A 13238-nucleotide genomic window follows, 5' to 3' on the forward strand; every position below is an offset into this window, starting at 1 on the left:
AAATGGGGGAAGAAAGGCAGTTTTCTTGTGCGGGGTAAGTGGCAGCCGCCCAGCAGAGTGATGTTGGCAGCAGCTCATGGAAACCCGCACAAAAGGAGGGGAAGTGTGCAGCCTGATCTGCCATGCTCAGCATCCTGTCCACTCAGTCAGCGCCACCTTCGGCCCAGCCAACGCAGAAAGCAGGGAGAGGAGTCGGGAGGGGCTGAGGCTCGCTGGGCTTGGATTGAGAAGTTCTGAGGATCTCTTACTCTTGGGGTCATCCTATTTAGATCCATCTCATCTGGCTCTCATGGCAGCCATGACTCGCATCCATTTTACAGATAAGGAAACTGAGGCTCAAAGACATCGGGTCATCTGTGCAGGTGACCCAGGCGGGGACTTGGGTTTCCCATGGGTTGGATTCTCAGAAATGGTGTTCTGGTTTCAGCTGTGTAGTGCTGGCTCATTCTTCCAATAGCAAAATAGCCTAGTGGGTACGTGTGGCATGAGCTTGAGAGACAGAAAGACCAGAATTTAAGTTTGGATTTTGCTCCTCACTGGTTGTGTTCTTAGGCAATTTGCTTCATCTCTCTGAGCCTCAGTTTCCTCACCTGTAATATGGGGAAAATAATAGGACCTCATAGTTCATAGGGTTAAAATGAGACATTGCAAACTAGGTACTAAGCACAGGGCCTGGCAGATGGCAAGTGCTCAGGCAGTGACAATAGATGGGATAAGGGCTTTCAGTAGTTAAGCGTCAGGATCAGGGCTCCAGTCTATGCAATCCGGAGTCTGTCCTCTCCCTGGCACTGTGCTTCCTCATACTTATTGGCTGGGGTTGGCAGAGAGTGTGGCTGGGTAACGTAAACATCCCCGATACTGGGGACAGGAGTCCCTGGTTGTCATGGAGACCCCAAGGGAGCCATTGAACTCCCTCAGAGATGGGCCACCCAACTCCACTCTGCTCCTCTAAGGAGGGAGGGAAGAAAGAAGTTGGAGAGATCTGGATTCAAATTCTGTCTCCTTTGGTGACAATAGTGAAGCCACTGGCACATTGGCCTGTGGCTGCACTCCTCTGAGTCTGCATCTTGCCATCTCCTTCTCCAAGGCGTTCAGCCGAGGTCCTGGTGACAGTGAATACTCCCCAGAGGCCCTTCTGGGTGCAGCCAGTGACATGCTTCGCTTTACCTTTTCCAGGGGGTAATTTTCCTGTCCAGCCTCCAAGGTTGTCAGCCTGAGATTATTCAAATCATGTTTATTTCGGTCCTGTGACCCAGATAGATCTGCCACGCGCACTTTCTCGAGAGCTTGAAAGAAAGACATGACTGAGAGAGGACCCAGCACGTGGGCCTTGTCCCCTGGGCCCTTCTCCCGAGAAAGCTCTGCTGATTCTTACTTCTGTCCGCTGGAGCTGACACACATTGCTCTCCCCTGTCCCTGTCTCTGTCACCATTCAAGTCACACTTCTGGGTTGAAGGGGAGGTCCCATGGGTGACTCTTGCTCAGGATGGCCTTTTTGGAGGATGTCACCCATGAGAGCCATGAGGTTCTGAGGACACGCTGCCTGACACTCTGTAGGCATTTAGTATCTTCTGGTTGTTGAAGGATGACTTCATTTTCCCAACTCCAGGCCTCCTGGGCTTTTTGTTCAAGGATGGAGAACACTTCTGCTCGGTCACCTTTCTCTGTAGGCAGGAGAGTGCTGTGGAAAAGCATGGCCTGTAAAGTTAGCTGGCCTGGGTTCAAATTCTAGTCCTGCCTCTATTAGCTGTTTGAGCCTGAGCCTCAATTTCTTCATCTGTAAAGTGGGATGGTAAGAATGTGTTCAAGTCCTAGGATACTTATAAGGAAAATATGGGATACTGTTCTTGAAAGCATCTGACACATAGAGGATTGTTATAAAAGGGACTGGGCAGAGAGTTAAAATGTGTGTGCATGCACACGTGAGTACACACACACACACACACACACACACAGAATACATAGAAATGCACACAATGAACCCAAAATTGGTCACACAAGTTACCTTTAGAGTTGATGGTTTCAATTTTTCTCTCCAGTGTGAATACTTTTTTGAACCATGAGCCTGTATTATTTTTTCATTAAGAAAAGAAAATGAGCAACAACTCAACACTGAAACTGGCGGTGGTTTGGAGAACTCTTTGGGAGTGGGGGGGTGGTGGAGAGAGAGCGGGGGAGATCAATTGATTCACAAGCACCAGCGTAGTCATTTAGCTAACAGGGGAGCTGGCTGTGCCACCCCTTCAGTGGGGGCAGTTGATCCAGCTTTGGGGTTTTGAGCAGCTGGGTTTGAACCCTGGTTCTGTGACTTCTTAGCTACAAGACTTCAGATGAAAACTCTGAGCCTCAGTTTCCTTGTCCATAAAATGGGAATAACAGAACTGTTTCAGGGGAAATGAGAATGAGTGTGAGGCATTAACACAAAGGTATCTGCCAGACACAAAGCAATTCAGATGGCTCTTGGGTTTTCATGTTGCTGCCTCTGCCCCAGGAAGCTAGGATCACTGGGTGCCCCTAGATAGGAATGATGCAGGAGAGTGTAGGATGAGAGAAAGAGAAGGAGCCAAGATCGTATTGACTCCCTTACATGTTGCCTGACTGCCAGGACATTTTGATCACCGAAATGTGCAAATCTGGATTTTAAGACCTCCTCTATATCAGGGCCTGATTTGTAAACCTTTGTCAGTGGGCAAGTGTTGAAGTGACTTCTGCGTATCCTACCCTGGCCTCACTGGTGATTCCCAGCCTCCTGAGGGGAGGGGAGGACACAGGAGTGATGTGGGGTCACGAAATTCAATGGGCACTGGCTAGTCTTGATCTTACTTGACGTTGCAGCAACATCCACCATGCTGACCTCTCTCTCTGATCCTGGAGACACCTCCTTCTCTTAGTTGTTGTGCCCCATACTCTCCATGTGAGAAGAAACAGAGGTGAGAACTAGGCTGGCCTACATGGACCCCATGGGGCTGGATTGTGAGTGTGGGAGCACCCTTCACCTTAAGAACTTGCATGTGTAAATCTGAAGGCACAGCAAGCAAACAGTGTAGTTGGAGTGATGGGTATAGGGAGAAATGCAGATGCAAAGGTGCACATTTAGTAGCATAGTCTCAATAATGTTGCTTCAAAAGGCCTCCTCTCTGTGGGCATTATTATTATTTTTTCAGCCATTAGCCTCTCCTGAGTGTTTCTCAGGCCCAGACCTTGGGAACGAGTTTGTGATGCCCACTTTTTGCCCTCCTCTGGCCTTCCTGAGATGGATGTAAATCTCCTTTCCCCAGGAAGTCTGTAGTGGTATCATCCTTCCTGACATGGTTTCAATGAGACCTCATGCTGAGCCTGAGCCAATGCCTCTTCGGACTTTTTTTTTTAAAGCTAGGTTTCACTTTTCACACAGAATTGAACATAAGAAAAAAGAGAGAGAAAGGGCATTAATTAAAAACAAATTGTTCAGAGAGGAGTTCATAGAGGTGAGGTTTGAGGGAAGCTGAAAAGATGACTAAGGATAGCTGGGAAAAGATGGTGGGTAAGGGGCAGTAGAAACAGAAATAGCGGAGATGAAGGGATATGTGCAGGCTCACTGCTCTCTGGGAATTTGACAGTGTTGGCGTGGAGACTGGAAAGAGCTCATGGAGGAATACAGGAGTAAAGTGCAGAGGGTAAAGATGCTGGGAAAAAGAACTGGGTCCAAATTGCATCCTGTAGGCAGAGTTTCTCCCTCTGGGGATTTTCAATCCTTCAGAGGTGAGCTCCAAATGGTGGCCCATCTGAGTTCCTTACTTTGGATGTAAGGATCATGAAACCCATTTAATGTTGGAGTAAGGAAAAAGAGAATTTAATGATATAAATGGAAGACCATGGTCTGATGTAGTAAAGACCCCCCCCCTTCTCTCTCTCTCTCTCTCATCCTGCCTTCTGCCATGTTAGCAACATCTTCCCTTATGCTACCCGTTTGTGGTTGCAATATGTTGCCAGCCTTTTTCTAGGGTTGAATCTCACAGAAAAGAGTAATTGTATTTGTCCCAACATACCCCCCACATTTATTTATCTTGATTGGTGGTTTAACTCATGTAGATCATGAGCCCATTTCTAGGCCAACTACTGCCACCGGTGGACATTGCACTTCGGCCAGGTTGAGGCCATGTGCCACCTCTGTCAGAACCCATAGACTGAAAATTGGGGGTAGATTGGCTGCTCCATCAGATAGAAATCAATGCCTGATGCTACCATAGGTGGATGGCTCGTCACAAGATGCAAAGATGCCAATTTAGTAAAATAGTGTCAAGAATGTTGCTTCAAAACTATATAAAAAAGCATGTTCAGGGCACTAAGTCTATTCAGACTGATGTGTGGTACTGAAAGATCCCCCATTAAATAAATAGTCATATAGTTAGTGGCATGTGCCTGTATAGATTCCATTCATGTCCCATTGATGAGAAGTAGTCAGATGGTCCCATTTCAGTGCAAGAGGAACTGGAAAATGTCATCCTGGGGTGGGCAATCATGGTCCAACAGTCCCATATGGTGGAATAGGAGCATGCATCTTTGGTGGGAAGCTGTCAGTCTTGCTATCCCTCCAAGTATGCTGCCCACTGAAGGGTTTTAGTCAGGGGAGTGACACATCAGGTCAATCTGTGCTCCATGAAGGAGATGGTGCTAGTGAGATGGAAAGGAAGGAGGAGGTTTTGTGAAAATGTCAATCAGGCCAGGGCCTTGTTGTCCCCACCTGTGCCCCATTTTGAAATGGAACAATACCCTGAAGTGCCTTGTATGTATATTTCTACCATGTACTGAGGACTCAACACGAGCCTTTTTGAAATAGTATCTATTGACAGCTTAGCAATGTCACGAGGCAGATATTATTACCTACAATTTAAAAATAAGAAAATGAAAGACCATGGAAGGGGAGTGACTTGTCCAAAGTGTGTTGGTCCTTTGGCGGGTTGTCACCGAAGGTGCTGATCTGCATTGGTAAATTTGGGAGGACTCTATAGTGCCAAGCATGCATTTGCCCTGTGACATGGTGTCCTCCTGCATAGGGAACAAAGGGGTTTGAGTGTTCAGTGGTGGTGGGACCTGGCTGGCAGATAGATTAGATAGCCCTTTGTACCTGTACCTCCCTTAGGGGCAAAGCTTCAAGGTCTGCTTTCCCTGTCTCCTGTCCATCTCAGGGGTGCTCTCAGGAATCTGCTCCTTGGTCCTGGCCCTGGGGGAGGGGGACCACAGACTTGCTCCCAGGGCTGGAGGAGCCAGTTGTGCTGACTGGGCAGAGGAGGCCCACGCACCGGGACCTGGGGAGATTGAGAGGAGAAAGTGGCTGAGCACAGCTCTGTGAGGCCTGGTGATTTATGAGGAGCAGCTTCCGTGGGCCATCTGGACCAGGAACTTCAGGAAGCACATCCTGTGTGGAGGCACAGGCAGTGTGGGAGCCCTGCCAGGGAGGAGGAGGGCTGTGAGGGAGCAGGAGGAAGGAGGAACGGGGAGGCAGAATGGGGCAGCCGAATCAGACATTTCTGGGCTCTCTCACAGAAATTTTGGGCAGAACCTGCTCCGTGCTTCAGTTTTTATAAACTTTTACGTGTTGTGCTGTTTAGTTTAAATAGCCGATTGCTTCTCAAGGTAGCCAACCCAGTGCCTTAAAGGAAGAAAGCAGACATTGAACACCTTCCATGTGCCAAGTGTTCAGTTAGGTGCTGGGAATACAAAGATTCTCAAGACTTTGCAGTCTAATGGGGAGGCTATTTTGTAATGTGTGATGTGTTTACAGCAAACTCTGGGGGAACGGAGGTGAGAACAGCTAACTCTGTCTGGATGTGAAATGTGGGCTGGGCCTTGAAGAAGAAATAGGAGCTCAGTGGCCAGCGAACAGGTGGCAGAGGGAAGAGCCTGAGCAAAGGCATGCCACGCTAAGGTCAAATGTTGGTTTATTCATTTACAACTCCAGGCCTGATCGATCTACTGAGCCCAAACCTGTCTATCTAACTCTCTACTGGACATCTCTCTTTGGAAGTCTAATGGACAGTGCAAACTTCTCATGGCAGAGGCAGGGCTACTGGTCTTCCCGCTCTCTCTTTGGAACACACTGTTCCCCTTCACATAGTGGGCTCCTTCTTGCCATCAGGTCTCAGATGAAATGACACCTCCACCTAGGGGGCTCGTTAAAGATGCAGATATCACCAAAACCGGTTTGGTTCAGTGGATGGAGAGTTGGTCTGAGGACTGAGGGGTCCCAGGTTCGATTCTGATCAGGGGCATGTACATTGGTTGCGGGCACATCCCCAGTGGGGTGTGTGCAAGAGGCAGCTGGTCGATGATTCTCTCTCATCAACGTTTCTAACTCTCTATCCCTCTCCCTTCCTCTCTGTAAAAAAATCAATAAAGTATATTAAAAAAAAAAAAGATGCAGATATCTGGGCTCCACCCCCGAGGTTCTCCAAAGGCAGGTCTAGGGGTGGATCTAAGGAGTCAGTTTCTCACAAGATACCCACAGTTGATATCAATGTTGATGTTCGATGGACACATTCTGAGAAACACTGCTGTGTACAAGAAGCACACGCAGGAATGCTGGGAAAGAGGTGGAGGGCCTATGTTGATTGGGGTTCAAGGAAAGCTCGAGAAGAGGCAGCAGCTGAGAGCTAAGGCTTGAAGGATGTCGAGGAGTCAGTGAGGCAGATAAGGCTATAGGCTGTGAGGTTCTCTCATGACTCTGCGAGCTTCCTGGGTGAGAGCTTCCAAGTTACTCTCCCTGGATCACTCACCCCACTCAACCCAGGCCCTGGTGGCATTGGGTGCTAGACCTGATGGCATTATATATGACTATCCCTCCAAGCTTCTTGAGACAACCAATTCCACAGGAAGTTTTAGAAAGCTTTTTCTCATTAAATGATCTTTAGTGTCTGTCATCCAGAGTTGTAGAGATTTAAATCATCTATGAATTCCTATTAAGATTTTATTTCCTTATTTTGCTTTTATGATAACTGGGATTTCCTTCCTGAGAAAAGGCCTCAGGAAATGGGCGTGCCTGGGTGGGAGTCAGGCCCTGGGGAGGGTGGGTTACTGGGGAAGCCTCAGCAGTAAAACAGGCATTATGAGCTGGCAGCATACTTCAAGGTCTTGTGGCCCATTTTCCACTGAAGGTATCTTCTCTAGAACATCTTGTGACTCAGGAGAGACAGCTGTGGGGCTGTGGAGGCTGGAGAGATGAGATAGGCATCAGGGGATCTGGATAAAGACATAGTACTTCTTGGAGGGTTGGCCTTTATTTAGGTGACTTCAGGAAAGCTATTTGCCTTCTCTGAACCTTATTTGTACATGTATGCACATATATTATGGTGACGATAAGATGTGATGAATGCTTTGTAGACAGGGACTGTATATAAGGACTTCGTACCTATTCTCTAATAGGTCCTGTGTGGGGAACATATTAATTTAAATATGCATAGATGGTTGGTTCTGGATGTCATTAGCCAGAACCAAATACAAGATGTGGAAGCCAAATTTATCCAGGTCACCCCAGGTTGAAGTTATTTAACATGAAGTCCAAACCCTGAGAGCCTTATCAAAGCCGTTGATTTCATATTGGCCAAGAAAGAATCAAGGACAGAGGCCTTCCTTTTAGGACATTAGTTCTCAATCTTGGCTGCTTATGAGAATCACCTGGGATGAAAGTCTAACCTACCCAAGGCCAGATCTTATCCCAGATTTTTCAAATAAAAATAATCAAACTAGAAGCAGGGCATCAGTATAGTTATTAAAGTTCTCTAGAGGATTCTAATTATGCAGACAGGGTCCACTCGGTCAGTCATGCATCCACCTCAGAGCACTAGCACCAGCTCATATTTTTCCTCTTGTCCACCAGGATGGCTTGAAAGCATTTGTGGAATGGATGCCTGCTTCTTTCCAAACACAAGATGTGGGAGCCCCAGGTTGAAAGTAAACCTGGGCTACATTAACCAAACTCACTCATGTTTTACGGGCTCTGGCCACTTCAGTTGGCCTCTGAAAAGTCCCCCCAATTAATTTGGGAGTCCCTTGTATGTTTAGGAATAGGTCTCATAATGGGGTTTGCTAAGTTCTTTCTCTCCTATTCCTACTTTCTTGCTGATATCTGCTGTCCATTGACCACGGTAAGGCACATTTCTACTGATACTCGCTGCAAATACCCATATCCAGTGTGCAGTATCCCAGTCATTGGTACCGTTCCTTGGCATTGCATTGATGAAGCTGCAGAAGTGAGGAGTAGTCTAGCCTTTCCCTCCTGGGGTCGCACTTTGTTACATGGGTCCCACAGTAGGGCTGTTGGTGCACTAGCCAACAAGTCTCTATTGATTTCAGCCTCATGAGCCTCTTTCTGAAGCCTCAAGAATCTGGGCCTGAGTTTCTGGTCCAGGTCCAGCACCTGAATAGCCCATCCTGCCTCTCTAGTGTATGTTTTTGCTCCTTTTACTCCAAACCAGAAAGACAACTGATTCCAACCCTTGTACAAATTACCTCCTGGCTGGTCTACCCCAAAATTTGCCTTATGAGCCCAGTTTACTTAGAAGTCTGTTGTAAAAACTCAGGTCCAGCTCAACCCTGATGTGGACTCAACCTAGGTCAAAGCTGGGGCTGCAAATTCAAAATCTGTTTCATTTCCCTTTTCTCTCAATTTAGCTCCACCATCCGAGAAAATAATATTAACAGCTGTTGTTTATTAAGTGCTTAGTCTTGGCTGGCATGGTACTAAGTGCTTTCCATGGTTTTTCTCATTTAATTTTTATAAAAGTATTGTAGAGTAGATGTTACCATGACCCATTTCAGATTTGGAAACAAAGGTCAGAAAGGTTAAGGACATTTTCTCATTGTCACTTAGTGTAGTAGTTGGGATTTGAATCCAGGTCTGTCTAACTCAGATGCCCCAACTCATGGTCTGGCTGGCTGAACTCATTTGGATTCCTGTTGAACCTTTCCCAAGGGCTCCTGGATTAACCAGAAAATAAGCAGCTGTTCTGAAGACTTAGAAGGCCTTCAGGGATTAATGATTATGGATCCATGTTTTTCTTGTACAATTGGGTGGCATTTGTCTATTTCTTATCTTTCAGTGTCCTAATTTGCCACACTCTCTCAAGAGGCCATTTAGACCAAGGACTCATCGTTGCATGTCAGAATGTCAGAGATAGCAGTACTCTTAGAAACAGACCATCAAGGCCACCTTCATGATATAGGGGAAATGGACTTGTCTAAGGTCGCACAAAGAGTCCACAGCAAGCTGAGGCCAGGACCCAGGTCCTTCCCCCATAGCCTTGGACTCATTGTGTGACCTTGTATCAGTCACCCCTCTCTGAAGAATGAGTCACACAGATATCCACAGAAGCAGTCCCAGCACTGAGCTAAGCTTTCAGGCAGTGGAATCCTTCGACAAAAGAGGAACTGAACTGGAAATTTACCCTATTTGCTCAAAGCCAAGAAGGTCTATTAAATCAGGGTGCGGATTTGAAAGGTCTGTTTTTATCCTTGCTCTCTTTCCCTGTCTTGCGCACTTCTGAGAATGCTAATACTTGCTGATGCCAGTTATAAAATCAGGGGCTTAAATAGTTTGGGGACAGCCTGGCTGGCATGGCTCAGTGGTTGAGCATCAACCTATCAACAAGGGATTCACAGATCAATTTCTGATCGGAGCACATGCCTGGGTTTCGGGCTCGATCCCCAGTGGGGGCTGTACAGGAGGCAGCTGATTCATGATTCTCTCTCATCATTGATGTTTCTCTCTCTCCCTGTCTTTCTCTCTGAAGGCAATAAAAATATTTAAAGAAATAGTTTGAGGGCATTGACAGTGATCTTAATTAAGCTAAATCTAGTTCACGATACTGAATGATCTCAAGATGAGTCCAATGGTGTTTGTAAATGTTTAACAACCTATTTTCGGGGTGGGGGGTGGGGGAAAGCCCTGATTATAGTGTGTGCCCATTTCCATGGTGTAAATATTTCTATGATGGTCACTTTTAAGTTACCAACATGATGTCAGCCAACTTGCAAATTTCCTGAAAAGTAACTATTTGGCTCTTATGAGCTGGTACAAGTTGACTACAGCACACTCTTGCTTCCACAGCTTCCAATTCTTCACTAGATTTGAATTATTAAGTTTTAGATTTGGACTATTAATCATGCTTCCATTGTTATGGGTATATGATGAAACAAATGGTGGGTGTGGGTGTGCAGATAACTGGACGTCTCATTGATAATTCTTTTCCTGTGATATCACTGCCCCTGTTTCATATCTTGATAAACGTGTTGCAATTTCTACCCTGTTGTAGAACAAACAGAAGTGTGAACTTGCTGATTTCATATAATTTTGGCAGTTTTATCACATTTCTCACAGTTACGTTCCCTCATCCTATCCCTCCCCCGCCCCCCAAATCAGGAACTGCTTTTCCTTGATCCTTTCTGTCTGGCTACCTAACTCATTCTGGGTTTACTCTTAGCCTAAGTCAAAGCTTCCGTACACCCACCCACCTTGTAAATTTCCCTTGCCCCAGCCTGGTGCATCTGGAGGAGGCACATATTCTCAGGCATGAGCGAAGAATCAGTGTTTCAGTTTGCACAGAGAACTGCAGACAGATGTGCTGTTTCCACATCTGGCTAGTTGGAAATACAGCTGCATTTGGCCACCAGCCTCTTTTGTACCTGTTGGGGGAAGGGATCGGTGCCTTTGTTGTGCTGGTGTTTTTATCTTCTCGAGGGAGGATGCTTAGGCCACGTTCTCAGAGATGCCAGGCCTGCTTTGGGGGTTAGACAGCTATTTGCTTAAATCTGGATGAGCTGGCAGAGAGGTAGAAGAGTTGAGCATAGAAGGCACCCATGTGTTCCTGGCCAGCTCCGCACACCGCTGACAGTTGGTGAGAGAAGGCACAAACCCATTTTTATTCCAGTGACCCCAGTGGCACCTCGGCTGGGGTTAGGCTAACCCATTCCCCACGTGGCACTGAGCCAGAAAATTAGCAATGATCAATGAAAGGGGAAGGATGATGAAATAAAAGTGGAGTCTCAAATATGCTCTCAATGAGAAAGGCGATGCTAAGTCTTTAGCAGAGGAGGGGCCGGGACCAGGAGGGAGGAAAAAGCGATTACTGGGGAGAATTCAGTGCCCAGTCTGGACTTTGCCATTGATTTCCTATTCCAGCCCCACAGATGGAGCATAAAGGCCTGCAGAGTGCACCGCTCCCCCTGCGCTGTTTCTCCGCGATCTGCATAAAGGAAATGGAAGTTGCTTTGCCCTGTTTTTCTGTCCCCCTACATCAGATCCTGGGCGGGTCCCAGGAACAAATGTCTGTGGGCATTAGGTTAGGGATTCCAACTCACCAGCTGCTGGGAAGCCGGATCTGTGGTTTGAAGGCACAGGATGTTTTGGTGTGAACCATGGCTAACGTTGCTTTTGTCAAATTGCAAAAGTAGTTGGTTGTGTTTGTATGAAACACAAATATTCCTATTGAAATCTGTGATTGTTTCAAAGGAAACCCAACTATTTTTTTTTTCTTCTTAAACTCTGCTAAAAAGCAAAGTCATTGATGTTGAATTTGGTGATCTGCCCTGAAAATAATGCAATCCCTGGGACAGCCTGTATCAGTCATTGAGAAGGGAAACCAAATATTTCCCCCTCCCCCCCATGCATCCATAACGTAAGGCTTATCCCTCATCTGGCGAAACCTCTTTCTGTTGAAATGTTGAGAGTGGAATTGCATTAATAAGGAGACATCAAGCGAAATTTACTATGTATGCACCTTCCATGGTCTCTGTAAAGCGAGTTGCATGGAGGGCTTGTATCAATTAACATCTCTACCTGCGGGTTTTCAAGACAGATTAACCGAGAAGAGCCTTTCTGGGATAAAAGCAGAGGGCTTGCTGGGAGAAAAATGAAATCAAATGTTCACCCTGACAAACACTTCCTGGACACCACTCAGATTTTAGTTTCTTCTTTTCTTTTTCTTTTTTTAAAATATAAAATAAAGTACGAGACGTGGGTGCTGTTTGGAGACAGCCCCCATCTGCACTGTAATGAGACAATGTTCCCAAGCCCCGCTCTCAGGGGGGCATTTGCTTAACTCATATTGGTTTTGGACCGCAGCCTGTACTGAGGAAAGACGCGGCCGAGGCAGGAGATGGCGGTTGGAAGGCTGTGCCTTTTCTTACATGGAAGTACAGAAGGGTCATGCCTGTATTTAGGTTTTAGTGAAAATTCAATAACGTTAGCTGTGGCCGCGTTGCTCCGGAACACTAATAAAGACGGGAGAGTGAATCAGGGGCACAAATACGAGAGTCCTGGAGATGAAGCTGGAGTGGTGCCAGGCGCCCGGCCTGGGAGAAGGCCCTGGGATGTTCCTGTCCGCCTGCCGGGTGAGGGGTGGGTGGATTGTAAGACAGCTTCTAATGGGCGGCGTGTAAGCCCGTTAGTGGGATTCGCTGGAGGGGCTTCAGGAGTGCTGGCCTTCCCTGCTGGCACATGTCCTGCCACCCAGACCAGAGCTAAAACCCAGAGGGTCCTTCCCCAACCAGGCCCTCCCCTGCCAGATGTCTTTGTCCCTCTGCAAGGCTGTGGGGTGAGGATGTCACTGATGAGCTCGAGTTGGAGTCAAAGGCAGGAAGGAAAGAACCACCAGCCACAAGGAGCGGTGGGCGGGGAGCTGCAGGACCGGCCTCAGGAAAGGAGGGCTCTCCCTGAATTGTTGGATTCTGTCCCCATCCCCACTAGCATTCTTCCGATGCTCACGCGCCCACAGTCACACCCTTGCACTAGGCAGAGTCAGTCCTGGAACCCAAGCTGGAGGCGTTGGATGGCACGGTCTTAGGCTCCGATCCTCCAGGCTCGGGAGGAAATCAGAGGTGAGGGCCAAGCTAGTGACTCGCTTTGATTGCCATGTTGAGAACCATATTGAAATCACCAGGCTGGATGCCCTCTGCATACGCCAGGGTGGATGTTTCTGTGATGGGTTTGCTCACATGTGCAGAAGGTGCCGGAGGACTATCTGTTCCCGAAGTTCGGCCTTGTCCATCTTGGGCCAGAGATGCTCCGCCTGCACCAGCTCTGCCTGAGGACTCATTGGTATGGTTCTAGTTAGACTGACTATTGCTGCAGAGCCAGGCACAGTCCATAGCACATTACACCTGGGTTGCTGGTTATGACAACTCCAGGAGGCTAGGGCACCGTTATTCTCATTTCACAGATGAAGAGCGGGATTTGGTCTAAGGTCTGTCTAAAGGCCAAGTTC

The sequence above is a fragment of the Pipistrellus kuhlii genome, unplaced genomic scaffold, assembly GCF_014108245.1.
Source record: "Pipistrellus kuhlii isolate mPipKuh1 unplaced genomic scaffold, mPipKuh1.p scaffold_m20_p_6, whole genome shotgun sequence".
Taxonomy (NCBI): Eukaryota; Metazoa; Chordata; class Mammalia; order Chiroptera; family Vespertilionidae; genus Pipistrellus; species Pipistrellus kuhlii.